Source organism: Carya illinoinensis, chromosome 16 (genome assembly GCF_018687715.1).
Source record: "Carya illinoinensis cultivar Pawnee chromosome 16, C.illinoinensisPawnee_v1, whole genome shotgun sequence".
In the NCBI taxonomy this organism is placed as follows: Eukaryota; Viridiplantae; Streptophyta; class Magnoliopsida; order Fagales; family Juglandaceae; genus Carya; species Carya illinoinensis.
This window is the reverse complement of record NC_056767.1, coordinates 11,616,674-11,631,948: the sequence shown is the minus strand read 5'-3', so window position 1 is coordinate 11,631,948 and position 15,275 is coordinate 11,616,674.

Sequence of the window (15,275 nt, the reverse complement as noted above, 5' to 3'; positions counted from 1 at the left end):
AAGGAAAAATGATTTTTAGCTAAAATTTAAGAAAACATTTACTCATTCGGATGTGGATGTTAAAGCAAAAATCATCCAAATGGAGGAATAGCAGGTAACCCAAAATAGTCAAATGGGAAGTGCAAGTATTGGTGTATCAGTAGAGAGGGTTATAAGTTGGTAGGCGCCAATGGGTGATGCAATTAAGGTAAATTGGGATGCTGCTTATGACTCAAAGTTGAAAATGACCGGGGTTGGGATCATCATGAGGGATGCAAATGGGGAAGTGCAGCTGACTATGTGTTCAAGCCGAGAAGGGGTGGCTCACCTTGTGATTGCAGAGATTTTGGCTCTATGGAGAGCATTGCATGTCTGTGCCGAGTTGAATATGGGGGAGGTTGTTCTTTAGTGTGATGCCCTAGAAGTGGTAAGGGCTATAAACAGCAAGGAGGGATGCTGGAGTTAGTATGGTGATCAGTTAATTGAGGATGTGAAGAAGGTTTTGTCTGGTAGGCATAGGTGGTCGATTCAATACATTAATCAAAAGGGAAATAATGTAGCCCATTGTTTGTCAAAACTAGGCTTGTCTAGTGAGATAGAAAAAGTGTGGATGGAAGAATGTCCAAGAGAAGTGTAAAGCACAGTAATTAATCTCGATAGAAGTTGTATAGGTACACGTTGATATGGAATGAAAGTTTACTTCAAAAAAATAATAATAATAAGCAAAAAATTAAAAATAAAAATAAATTGTTTGCAAGTCAGCATAAAAATAAATCATAATTTTTAATTGAGTAATAGTAGATATATATATATATATTTAGAAAAAATAATATTTACAATTTTAGGAGTCTCGCATGCTTCTTTTGAAAAAATTGAATAAATTTAGATCTAATTTATATCATCAAAAGCTACACAAGCTATGTGACATAATTTGTATCATCAAAAGAAAATGGGATTAGATACGCACCATGATCTATTCAATTTAATTGACGATACATAGAAAATAATTTTATTATTATTTATAAATTATTTCACTACTATTAACAGATAATTTGAGATACTCTAAGTTTCAATCTTACATTTTATGTCAATGCACTATGCATCTTTTTCAAAATTTCCCTCGTGCTCTACTATGGTGAGTTCCGCTGTACATTTGATAATAAGAAACGTTTGGATAATCTAATTGTTAAGCTGTGATTAAGTAGAATTTAAATAATTTTACACACTTGTCTTCTAACTAGCTCCCTTAAAAAAAATCTCATTAATTTGTTGTTACCTTTATGATAGTCGAAAATTTGCATTTTTTCTTGAGTTTAATTTGGGTTGCAGATTATGTGCATTGATATCAGCTAAATGATGAAAACCACCATTCCTATCTGCTAATGTTTTTGGGATAGTTGTTAAGTTTTCAATCATGTAAAAGTTTATTTGTAATTGCAATATCACACATGAACTTTATATGCAGGTTCATCATGTTGGTGCTGGAACAATTGCAACTGGGCATTGATTGTCTAAGCTATTAGTCATTTGAGATATTAGTCATTTGGATTGTAAGAGAGATTATAAGAATGTTTCAATATATCTTTGAGATATTAGTTATTTGGAACTGCATATAGAATTTCTCATTTTTATAGGTGTATCTAATGCTTACCCAGCTTATGAGTTACAATGTTCGATAGCTATAATCATGCAAACTCAAATTGATATGAGGGCATTTAGGTCCGGCATGTACATTGATAGTGTTGAACTACTTTAAGAAAGTAGATTTGCATAAATATGGTAAGAAATACTGAATCTTTATTGGATTTGGGCAGTATCTGTTTCTCTTCTAAATCATTTATTTGAGTAATGTTATACACCGCACTCACATCTCACTTTCATCTCCCTATATAAGATGTGGTATATTTATTACTATTGAATAATAAAGAAGTATATAATAAAGGATTATCCAAGTTATAAATGTGTCACATCTTATATATGTCACATTTTATTTACGTTCATTTTTATATAATATTATGTAGAAGTTGATATTGTGGCAACTATGCGGTTCCTTGATGGTGTTTCCTTTAGTGGTTTTATTCAGGCGCTGTTACTAAATTTGATCCATTTCCAGCACGGTTCCACATTTGAAATACATGTTGCTTGACCCCATATCGTTCCCTCATACTTTTGAATACAATATAAAAGCTCGCATTTGCCTTCTTCCCCCACATACTGTAAGTACATAATTGTTTTAAGAACATATTACAACACCAATCATATTTTAATGTAACTGATGTTGAAGGCTTCTAAATCAGCGTTGAGATATTTGTCAATATAAAGGCTTGCTAATAGAATTTTTCAAAAGTAAGCAAGAGATTCAGAAGTCTCAGGTTTATATTGTGCCAAAGTGTAATCCATGTCTGTTGCGAAAGATGTGCTTTCCTATATCAATATTCAGAAGATGACCATATAATGATATAAATGGTTTATCATGGCAACCATCACTGCTTGCCATATGGTTTATCTAGACCGATAGTTTTGAGTCTCTTGATAGAGTTCAATGCTGGTGGACTATAATTTCTGAAGAAACGACCCACGGCTACAACGAAAAACTTCACATTAGAATCTAAGTTATTCCCTTATTTAATTTTTCAGAGTATGCTACGAAAAACTTCACAAGTTTTTAAGAAGAATGTAAAGCTGAAATCTGCTTTTATACCATTGGGGAGTGGTTTCAAAGGAAGGTAGAAATGCTTGTAAAGAAATGAAACTTTGAACGATGGCAAAATGGCCAGCAAGAATGAATCACATTCTCTTTGCAATTTTCCTCTCTTTCTTTTTCAGTCTATTTGTGTATAGGGATGTCCGTATCTTCCTCAATACTCTTCTATTAACATGAAGATTGAGCTTTTCGATCTACTCTGTTGTGATCGCAATAAATGGGTTCAAACTCCAATCACAAACTAATATTTTGCTTGCCTGTTTTTCAATCTATTATGGAGGATCTTCTAGGCTAACTTGTGTGTGGTAAGGATTCCTTCTTTTTTTTTTTTTTTTTGAATTATCAAACAAATAAAACTTCGGTTCTAATCATTCTAAAGTTGGGACCCTAGACTTCACTCTAACCTCTATAAACAAATGAAAAATAGAATAAAAAATAGAGATAGCCTTTCGGACACTACAACAAAAAAGTGTTTTTGGGACAAACAATTTCGTCCCAAAATGTAGGGATTTCATCCCAGAAAATTTTTTGAGATGAAAAAATCCCAACATCACTGTCCCAGAAGGTATATTGGGACAAAAATCACCATTTCATCCTAAAATATATCTTTTGAAATGATTTTGAAAGTGACCGTTCGATACCGTTCAAACACTTACTTTATTTGTCACATTTAAAATTCTTTCTAGAATTACATTCGAATGGTTGGATTTTTACGTTCGAACGGACATAAATTTTTTGAACGTTATGAAAGTACGTTCAAACGATCACAGATTTTGATAACGTTCAAACGAAATATACTAACATTCTGTTCGAACGTCAAAGGAACAGATCGAACGGTAGAAGAGATCAAACGGTGTTGATTTATGTTCGAACGCTACGATAATAAATTGCGTTTGAACGTTTTTTGATCATCTAATATCGTTCGAACATCTTAATAATTAATATTCGAACGTTACAGTGTCGTTCGAATGGCTTAATCATTAATGTTCCAACGTGAAATGGTCGTTCGAACGAATATTATTTTATTAAAACCCCATAATAATAAAAAACCAAATAGACATTCATAAAATTTAAAAAACATAAATTAGAAACTGTTTAATACTCACGAAAGTTTTATCATAAGTGCGAACTAATAAATAACCATGAGACTGGCATTGTTCATACATAATTAGATAATGTCATAATCTATACGTTAAAAACTATCAGTTGCTTGGAGGCCTATACTGTTGCATAAGCTGCTGCATTTGGAGTTGCATATCTCTCCTGAATTCTTCTTGTTGTTCTTCATGTTGTTTGAGGCGTATCTCCATGTCTCCTTGTCTCGCCAATTGATTCTCTAACTCATGCTGCTTTGCAACCAATTCTTTGATTCTGCGATTCGCATTCTCTTGCGCTATAGAGGTAGAGCCAGAAGAAAAGGAAGAGGGAGAAAGTTTTACACAGCAAACCAAACCCCTCAAATATCCTGAACGTTGACCCAAAACTTGTGTAAAAATCTCAACATCATTATTTGAGGAATTTTGATCTGACGCAGATTCAGCACGCATGGCAACCATTTTATCCTTCACATAAGATATTGTGAGTTAATATCATCATAAATATTCTAATATATTTATTTAAAACAAATTATAATACTTACATAATTTTCATGGGCATCGGGATGACTCCACTCTCCATTACGATTAGCATGTGATGCAGCATATAATTTTGTCAGATCATAATTGGCATCTGAATCTTGCTATAATAAAGATTTGGTAAGATATAAAGTCATTAGGATTCATATATTCAATTAACTATATACAAATAAAAATATTGCAATACCAATTTCTTAGAGAGGCGGTGGAAAGTTCTTGAGCCTGCATGATGAGTAATTTTCAATTTTGATCTATTTGTTTTGTTTATAGAACTTCACTCCTACATAGGAATTGAAAATATTAGAAAGCGAAATTAAAAACAGGACGACTAAAATAATTAAATTAATTATACTTTATATGATGGATCCTCAAACATGTCATAAAGTTTTTCCCAATCAAAAGGCTGCACATCTTGAAAAGGATGTTGGCGTGCATCTTTCCTATTCTCGAACTTATTATAATGCTCATGACACCTTGCCTTATATTTGCGGAATGCATTACTCAAAAGTTCTTCAACAATCTTACGCTCCTCTCTCCGACTAAAATTTAATTCGAAATCATCCTTACAAAAAAAAATTTAGACAAAGATATTATCATTTATAATATTCTAACTTTAAGTAAAATATAAAAATTTACTGTGACACCCCGTTTTTACGTGTATTTTCACTGAAGGGTTGTTTTTAATTTAATTAATATATTAGTTTATTCATTTTAAATTAATGTGTTTTAAATTAGTTTTTAATTTATTTGATGTTGTGTTTATTTTATTTAGTCGTTTTACGGTTTTTAAAATCGTTTTCGGCGGATCAGTTTTGGTTTCCGGAGTGAGGATTGGACCTCATTTCTTTTCCCTCATCTTTTCTTTTTCTTTTCTCTTTTTCCTTTTTCTTTTTCCTTTTCCTTCTTTTTCTTTCTTTTTTTTTTTTTTCTTCTTCTTTCTTCTTCCTCCTCTCCCGCGTACGCTCATCAGCCCATTTTCTCTCATTTCGTCGCCGCCCCTTTGACCGGCCGGTTCTCCGCCGTCCGGCCACTTTTTGATGCACCGTCACCACCATTCTCTTCCCCTTCCACCATAGATCATCCCCACCAATTTTCAGAGCCATCGGACCAGCCGTTTGCTTTCGAGAGCCGCCGGAAGTCGCTGCACCTGCTCTGTTTTCACCCCTGTCGCCGGAATCTTCTTCAGCCCAGACCGCCGCCGTCCGGCCACCGTTTGGCTCGCCGCCGGTCTTGTTCGAACCCCCTCCCTCCGGCGCACCTTCCCACCAAATATCTCCCCCATCCGGCCAGCCGTTAGCCACCTAGAGCCATTTCTTTCCCCACGGTTTTTGGCTCGATCCGCCGCCGTCGCTCCACCTCCGGCCACCATTTCTTCACCACTTCATCACCGACTCCTTGCCGTCCTAACCCACCTATTTCCGGCCTCCAACGACCACCGGAACAGCTCCTACGAGCTTGCTTTCCGATTTGAGTTTTCCGGCCTATTTCCGACGTTTTCGCCGCCACCCACGGCCAACCACCACTTCCAAAAGCTTCACAATCATCCCTAGACCATTCCCTATCAATCCTAAGCCCTGGTTTGTCCCCGTTCAAAAATGGGTAATTTATTACCCACGGACACAGTGTAAATTACACTGTTACGTTGCTTTTCCTCCGCCGTTTGCAACGCCACGAGCTTTCTAAAAATACCATATAGCGCTGTAAGTATTTTCCAAACCCTATTTTCAGATTTTAATATATATTGCTCTTTCATTTATTTATCTGTTGTTGGTTGTTGATTCCGGACTGAGTCCGAGGAGTTTCGGGGGTCGGATGGATTGAGGACGGAGTGTTTGTTTGGTTGGTTGTGTTGGTTGTTTTGGGTTGTGCCGTGTGGCGTGCGTTGCATATTGGATATTTATGCATTTTAATTTCGTACATGTGCTTTTTTATTTTATTTGAGTGTTTCATGTTTATCGGCGTTTTTGGTCTTTGGTTGCATGTGTCTCACGAGCCCAAGCCGGGATGGGTTATTATCACGGTGGAGCTCCTCTGGTCACTCGGGAGCGGATAATACTGAGTGACATCCCCTGGGTTGTCGCAGGGCGACGACCGGATCGCACGATAGGGTGACGATGTCGTGTCGACTCCGTGGTCCTTCTAGTGGCGGGGACTAGAGGATGGCCCAGATGGTTCGCGCTTGTGTCGTGAGTCTGGGCATCACTCGTTTAGGTGCCACATGCGCAGTCGTTACCTGCGGTGTGGTACAGAGCCATGTATACGGATGATCCCTAGGGGAGATCATAGTGTATGCGTAAATCGGAACTCCTCTGGTCACTCGGGAGTGGTTAATACTGAGTGACGTCCCCTGAGTTGTCGAGAGCGATGACGGGAGCGGGGCTAGGGGATGCTTGGCTACGAACGCGCCGGGCGCGGAACCGGGCATCGCCCTACTCACCGTCTCCGTGGCCTTTCGCTGGCGAGGGCTAGAGGATGGCCCAGATGGTTCGCGCGTGTGACGTGAGTCTGGGCATCACTTGTTTAGGTGTCGCACGCGTAGCCGTTCTCTACGGTGTGGCACTGAGCCAGGGTGTGCGGATGATCCCTAGGGGAGATCATGGTGCATATAGTGTGGGTGTGGTATGGTTTTCGCTTATGATCCATTTTCTGGGAAAATTGTGGTTTGGGCCATTATCGGGGATAATGGCGAGGTTTGACTTCTTGGATGTTTTGTGGGCCATATGGGTTTTTGGCGTGCGTGGAAAATGTGGTTTTGCGGGGCATGTGTTTTGGTTGTTCTTGCATGCATGTTGTTTGAGTCATATGTGTTTTTATCTGGTATTGTTTGGGTTATACTTACCTGCGGAACCATTTTTGGTTCCGTAGCTTTTGGTGCAGAGTTCGAGGACGAGGAGGAGGAGGCTGAGCCCGAGGATGCGGCTCCGCCGGGTTGCTGATGCTATGCTTTTTATTTGCTTTTAAACCTGTATTTGTGTTTTTGTAATATTTTATTTATGTATGTTTTAAACAGCTTGTATTACGTTAAGAAAAATTCTGGTACTTATTTATTGACTTGCTTTTCGCTACGTTTATCTTGTGCACTTTGTTGCTCTTACACACACTTGGCACCCGACGAAAGGATGGTGATCCGGGTTGTCACCATCCGGACGTCTCGATTTCCCCATGTTTGGGTGTGGGGATTTGGGGGCGTCTCAGGTGGTATCAGAGCGGTTTGGCTCTGGGTAAAACCACATGTCCCGTAGGTGGTACCAGAATGTTTTTTTTAAGTTTGTGTTTTAAAATTTATGTTAAGTAAAGTTGTTATTTGATTTGTTTTATTTGTTTTATTTGTTTGAACTTGTTTGCTTGTTTTTATTTATTTGGTTATGTTTTTGCATGCTGGTTTCTTTTGTTTCTTGCTGTGTGATGTTGGTTTTGGTTTTTGGTTTTATGATGGTTTTATTTGTTTTTCCTTAACTTGATTTGATTTTATTTGAATTGCGAGTATGTTGTTTATTTGTTTTGTTTATTTTGTTTTAAGTTGTTTTGTTTTGTTTTGTCCGGAGTTAAAGTGGGATTGAGGATTGTGCTATGGCAGGAGGACAGTACTATTGAGAATGTCGTTGAAGAAAAAAAAAAAAAAAAAATTCTTAGTGAAGTAGGGTTGAATTTTATAAAGGTGGGTTACTTTCATAATATTGTGGCTAGAAGGGAACGACATGGATTAGGCAATTTCTTGGGAGTAGGAATGTAAGTTGCAACTAAGGAGGGGAGTTAGCTTTAAGTCGCTTAAGATGGTTGAGGTCTTAGGTTTTGTAGAATTTATGTAATGAAGCTATAGAATAGGAGAGTGTAGGTTCAACGAACTTTAAGGATTGGTTTAAGATAATTTTATCTAAGGTTTGAGGCCTTATAGATTTTAGGAAATAAGATTTTGGTAATTAAGGTTTTAGGTTCGACAAGCTTTGGGGGAAATAATTAAATTTCAAGTTTTAAATTTCGCTGATTCGGATGAACATTTTGGTGGCAATTGGGGTTTTAAAATTTACAAGTTTTAAGGTGAATGTTTTGGATTAAAGCTATCAATCTCGAGGATTTCAGAAAATGATTTATTATCCGTTAATGTATTAGATTTTAAAAGTTTTGGGAGCCGATTGTCCTATTATGGGGTGTAAGCTCATTGATCTTAGAAATTTTAGAAATTATTCTTATTTGATTTAAGGTTTTAGAATTACAGAGTTGAAGGACCAATTTATAATAAGAGTTGACTTCTTAATTTTACAGACTTGGGGTGTTAGCTCGATCCACTCTGGAGAGTGATTAGTTTGCAACCATTAAAATGGGGTTGATCAGAGTTTAGTTAATAATATGAAATTTTTCTGGGGTACATTTCTTTGAGAATGGAAGGTAATGATATAGCTCATATACTTCTTTGAGGATTGTAGATATTGACTTAGTTCAGAAAATAACTATTGTTAACTCGAGGTTGTGGTAACCGACTTTAGGAAATGATTTTTGTCGGTTCGGAAGATATGGACCCATTGAGGTTTTGGAAGCAATAGCTTAATTGTTGGTATTGAATTCGATTGAAGTTGAGACCTTATGTTCTAGAGACTTTTGGGAATGGATTATTAGTAGGTTTAAGGTCATTTTCTGTACAAAGTTTTAAGCGTTAACTATTTGCTTATATTAAGGGTATAAGTTAAGCAGATATAGGAATGATTCATGTTGATTTGCGGATATAAGTCCAGATGATAGAAATAGTAGTAATGGATTACTTGTACGTTGGAATGACTATTGGTTTCGGCTAAGGACGTATGAGATTGACACATGATAGTGGTAAATCGATTGGAGCGTTCAGTCGAAGCGTGTTACTCAATGGAATGTGGGTTGGCAATAATTGTTATAGCTCGAGGTTATAGTGACAAGTTTTAGGATTGATTCATACCGAGTTGAGGATAATAGATGATGCAGGTTTTGGGAAATGAAATTTTGTTTATTTTGAAGATAAGGTACGGATGTTGGAAATGGAAGTGATGGATCACTTATACGTTAGAATGATTATTGATCTTAGCTAAGGGTACATGAGATCCATTTATAGTGGTGGTGAGAGTGTATGGATTTCGGAGAGTACAAATCCTAGTCTCTTTTTGGCTTGAGAGAAGTGGCTTTGGTGAGTACTGAAATGGATTAGATGTGATAGTATTAAATTCAATAGATTTTAACTTCGAGTTCTTAGTGAGTTGATCAGAGTGTACAGTTGAAGTGGGTTACCAATTGGAGTGATAGTTGGCATTTATTGTGGAGACTATCTTAGAGAATTAATTGTGACTTGAGGTCACACAGGAATTTAAATTTTGAGGCTATACTTTCTTTTGGAGTTTGAGTGTCCAATTGGGAGAATTATATACATTTTATTTAACTAGAAGAGAGATTGTTGAGTCGCCATGTGTAGTGGTTAATAAAATCTTGAAAGTGGAAGTTTGGGAATCAACGGTGATTAGCCTAAACAGGTACGTAAGGTAATAAGCAATAGAAGTCAGGAGAGTAGTGCCATAGTTTTGATGGATTGGAGGTTTGAATAGCATGGCCTATCTTGAGATTTAATTTTGTATGCAATTGAAGGAAATAGTCGTGCTAATATTAGGGTTATGAGAATAGAAGTAGGTAAGTGAGTTTATAAGAAGGGTTTATTAAGGTTATCGTGAATTTAATCGTGGTTCGTAATGAATTTAGTTATCTCTAAATTAGACGATATTCAGAATTTAGATGATGATCTTGAAAGTGTAAGTTGTTAGATAGGAGTTATAGGTGCTTTATTAGTTGGTCGGGACGGATTCGAGCCCTATGTTCTTTATCTTAGATGAGATTAACGTATTTTGAGATAATGATACTTGTTTTTAATTTGGAAGGTCGCAATTGATTGATATCGTCTTCTTTATTGATGATCATGGGTGTCGTTGCGGAATTTTGATTTAGTTAAGGTAGCTAGAGATAATTGAGGAAATAGGAGTGATAGTTCATGATTAGGTGTGCTGATTTTGAGTAATTAGTGATGACTTAAAATTTCGAGAATGTGCTTGTAATTAGAGAGTAATATTTTGTTTGGGCAAATTATGTTTATAGATGGTTTATTTTGGAAGTGACTATTAGGTTACCAAGATATAATATACAATGAAAGTTTTGATGATATAGCATGAAGGTTGATTGAGGTTAATACAATTCATTCTAAGAAGTAATAATTTTTAGAATTTTCTTGGGTGTGGTTTTGAAGTTCTTGACGATATGGTGATTCCGGTTTACGTGGCTACTTTAGGAGTTCTAGACGTGATGCGTCGCTGGGAGACTAGAACGAATATGATGGAATTGCTTTAGGAGTATAATTGGAGAGATCTTTAATCATAATTGTGTGGAAACGGCTGATGGTATGATTTTCTCAAGTATATTCTGAGTTGCGTAGTGTATCCTACTTGGCGCTGATATTGATCTCACAAATTTCGAGGACGAAATTTATTTTAAGGGGGGGAGGATGTGACACCCCGTTTTTACGTGTATTTTCACTGAAGGGTTGTTTTTAATTTAATTAATATATTAGTTTATTCATTTTAAATTAATGTGTTTTAAATTGGTTTTTAATTTATTTGATGTTGTGTTTATTTTATTTAGTCGTTTTACGGTTTTTAAAATCGTTTTCGGCGGATCAGTTTTGGTTTCCGGAGTGAGGATTGGACCTCATTTCTTTTCCCTCATCTTTTCTTTTTCTTTTCTCTTTTTCCTTTTTCTTTTTCCTTTTCCTTCTTTTTCTTTCTTTTTTTTTTTTCTTCTTCTTTCTTCTTCCTCCTCTCCCGCGTACGCTCATCAGCCCATTTTCTCTCATTTCGTCGCCGCCCCTTTGACCGGCCGGTTCTCCGCCGTCCGGCCACTTTTTGATGCACCGTCACCACCATTCTCTTCCCCTTCCACCATAGATCATCCCCACCAATTTTCAGAGCCATCGGACCAGCCGTTTGCTTTCGAGAGCCGCCGGAAGTCGCTGCACCTGCTCTGTTTTCACCCCTGTCGCCGGAATCTTCTTCAGCCCAGACCGCCGCCGTCCGGCCACCGTTTGGCTCGCCGCCGGTCTTGTTCGAACCCCCTCCCTCCGGCGCACCTTCCCACCAAATATCTCCCCCATCCGGCCAGCCGTTAGCCACCTAGAGCCATTTCTTTCCCCACGGTTTTTGGCTCGATCCGCCGCCGTCGCTCCACCTCCGGCCACCATTTCTTCACCACTTCATCACCGACTCCTTGCCGTCCTAACCCACCTATTTCCGGCCTCCAACGACCACCGGAACAGCTCCTACGAGCTTGCTTTCCGATTTGAGTTTTCCGGCCTATTTCCGACGTTTTCGCCGCCACCCACGGCCAACCACCACTTCCAAAAGCTTCACAATCATCCCTAGACCATTCCCTATCAATCCTAAGCCCTGGTTTGTCCCTGTTCAAAAATGGGTAATTTATTACCCACGGACACAGTGTAAATTACACTGTTACGTTGCTTTTCCTTCGCCATTTGCAACGCCGCGAGCTTTCTAAAAATACCATATAGCGCTGTAAGTATTTTCCAAACCCTATTTTCAGATTTTAATATATATTGCTCTTTCATTTATTTATCTGTTGTTGGTTGTTGATTCCGGACTGAGTCCGAGGAGTTTCGGGGGTCGGATGGATTGAGGACGGAGTGTTTGTTTGGTTGGTTGTGTTGGTTGTTTTGGGTTGTGCCGTGTGGCGTGCGTTGCATATTGGATATTTATGCATTTTAATTTCGTACATGTGCTTTTTTATTTTATTTGAGTGTTTCATGTTTATCGGCGTTTTTGGTCTTTGGTTGCATGTGTCTCACGAGCCCAAGCCGGGATGGGTTATTATCACGGTGGAGCTCCTCTGGTCACTCGGGAGCGGATAATACTGAGTGACATCCCCTGGGTTGTCGCAGGGCGACGACCGGATCGCACGATAGGGTGACGATGTCGTGTCGACTCCGTGGTCCTTCTAGTGGCGGGGACTAGAGGATGGCCCAGATGGTTCGCGCTTGTGTCGTGAGTCTGGGCATCACTCGTTTAGGTGCCACATGCGCAGTCGTTACCTGCGGTGTGGTACAGAGCCATGTATACGGATGATCCCTAGGGGAGATCATAGTGTATGCGTAAATCGGAACTCCTCTGGTCACTCGGGAGTGGTTAATACTGAGTGACGTCCCCTGAGTTGTCGAGAGCGATGACGGGAGCGGGGCTAGGGGATGCTTGGCTACGAACGCGCCGGGCGCGGAACCGGGCATCGCCCTACTCACCGTCTCCGTGGCCTTTCGCTGGCGAGGGCTAGAGGATGGCCCAGATGGTTCGCGCGTGTGACGTGAGTCTGGGCATCACTTGTTTAGGTGTCGCACGCGTAGCCGTTCTCTACGGTGTGGCACTGAGCCAGGGTGTGCGGATGATCCCTAGGGGAGATCATGGTGCATATAGTGTGGGTGTGGTATGGTTTTCGCTTATGATCCATTTTCTGGGAAAATTGTGGTTTGGGCCATTATCGGGGATAATGGCGAGGTTTGACTTCTTGGATGTTTTGTGGGCCATATGGGTTTTTGGCGTGCGTGGAAAATGTGGTTTTGCGGGGCATGTGTTTTGGTTGTTCTTGCATGCATGTTGTTTGAGTCATATGTGTTTTTATCTGGTATTGTTTGGGTTATACTTACCTGCGGAACCATTTTTGGTTCCGTAGCTTTTGGTGCAGAGTTCGAGGACGAGGAGGAGGAGGCTGAGCCCGAGGATGCGGCTCCGCCGGGTTGCTGATGCTATGCTTTTTATTTGCTTTTAAACCTGTATTTGTGTTTTTGTAATATTTTATTTATGTATGTTTTAAACAGCTTGTATTACGTTAAGAAAAATTCTGGTACTTATTTATTGACTTGCTTTTCGCTGCGTTTATCTTGTGCACTTTGTTGCTCTTACACACACTTGGCACCCGACGAAAGGATGGTGATCCGGGTTGTCACCATCCGAACGTCTCGATTTCCCCATGTTTGGGTGTGGGGATTTGGGGGCGTCTCATTTACCAACTAAATAAATGTTTTCAATATTACCAAAAAACGCTTCTTGATAAGCTCCTTAACATCTTGGGGGACTTTCTTCCATGAACTTATTGCCAAAGGTGCATAAGTTCGTGTAAGAGCACCCACATGCGATGCATGCCAAGCTCCTGGTTGTCCTTTGCCTCTGGTATGTTCATCAAGAATGTTAACTTTGATCTTACCCACCTTACTATATTTTTCCAACGTCACGCCTCTAGTAGTGCCTCGACCTTAACAAGATTGTACTGTGAAGTCATCATGATATATAACATTGTAATCAATTTTCTATTATAACTTTAATTAATAACTTTTATGAGTATTAGAATTTTCATTGTTCTGTTGAATCAATCTCTAATGGTGAGTCTGAAGGAGAGCTAGGAACAAGTGGAGATGGGATGCGAACTTCCTTTCTCTTCGGAGGCATAATTTAAGAAAACTGATACAATATTCATTTAGTAAAATAGTGTTCATCATCACGTAATGTGAAAACAGAATTGGTCAATCACTATCTGTATCAGTATCATTTGACAATTCAGTCTCATCATCTGTAGATACTTCAGTGGAATCAACATTTTGCTCAATTGTCGCATCAACAATTTCAGCCTCAATATCTTCTCTATTTAATGGAATCATCTCATACTGGCTCAAATCCACAAACAAATTAAAGACGGGCTGACTCTCTTGGTATGCTTCTTGAGTAGAGGGATCATCTGCTTCTTCATCTCACCCTTCTGCCTAAGGGATAACATCATATATATTTCTTGGAGAATATTTTTGTAATACTCGCCATTGATTTCCTAACTTCGGGTCATCTACGTAGAATACTTGAGATGCTTGAGAAGTTAAAATAAAAGGATCATCCTTGTACCATTTTTTTGATGTATTAATACTCAAAAAATATTCATCATCACGGACTCCAGTTCGAGGATTGCTTAAATCCCACCAATCACACTTAAACAAATACACTGCAAGCTCTCCCAAATATTTCATTCCAATTATATCAACAATAACTCCATAAAAATCAATATTTTCTCCATCATGACTTCCCTCAACTAGGACACCACTATTTTGTGTTTTCCTATAACAATCTCGATCCACTGTGTGATACCTACTTCCCCGAGAAATACATGCAAAATATCTTGTAGCGTGTCTCGATGGGCCACACGCTAATGCATACAGTTCATCCGATAAATCGTTTGGATTATTTGCATGCATTTGTACAACCTACATATTAAGTAAAACTTCTATTATATCAATAATAAACAATCAATATTTTCTGAACTATTGGATGAGTAAGGCATATGTAATGTCATTACCTGTTGTTCAAACGATCTCGGGAACTCCTCTTCATGTTTCTGGTTTATGTCATTTACTCCTAGTTCCTTGAGCATGTTAATATGATCACTGAAATTGATAATTACCACAATTCTTTTATATTCATAAAATTTTGTGAAAGTAAATGTGCGAATATTAAATTAAGAAAACATTATAACTTACTTCAAGTGGTTCTCTATCTTAGGGCAATTGTTCAGCACGTACCACTGAGCTTTCTCAAACTCTCTTCCACATAAGTCATAACCACGCATTATACCAAGTGGACCTACTTGTTGGGAAGACACAGAAAACCCATTTTGTTGTCTTGCTCATTCAACGTCAAAGTTTCTTTCCGGCCGATCAAACCTAGTTTCAACTCCGTGAAAATACTTGGAACAGAAGATATGCCACTCATCATCAATATATGTTTCTACAATTGATCCTTCTGGGCGAACCTTGTTACCAACTGTACGTTTCAACTTTCCAAGGAATCATTCAATGGGATACATCCATCTATACTGAGCTGGTCCTGAAAGTTAAGCCTCACATGGCAAATGGA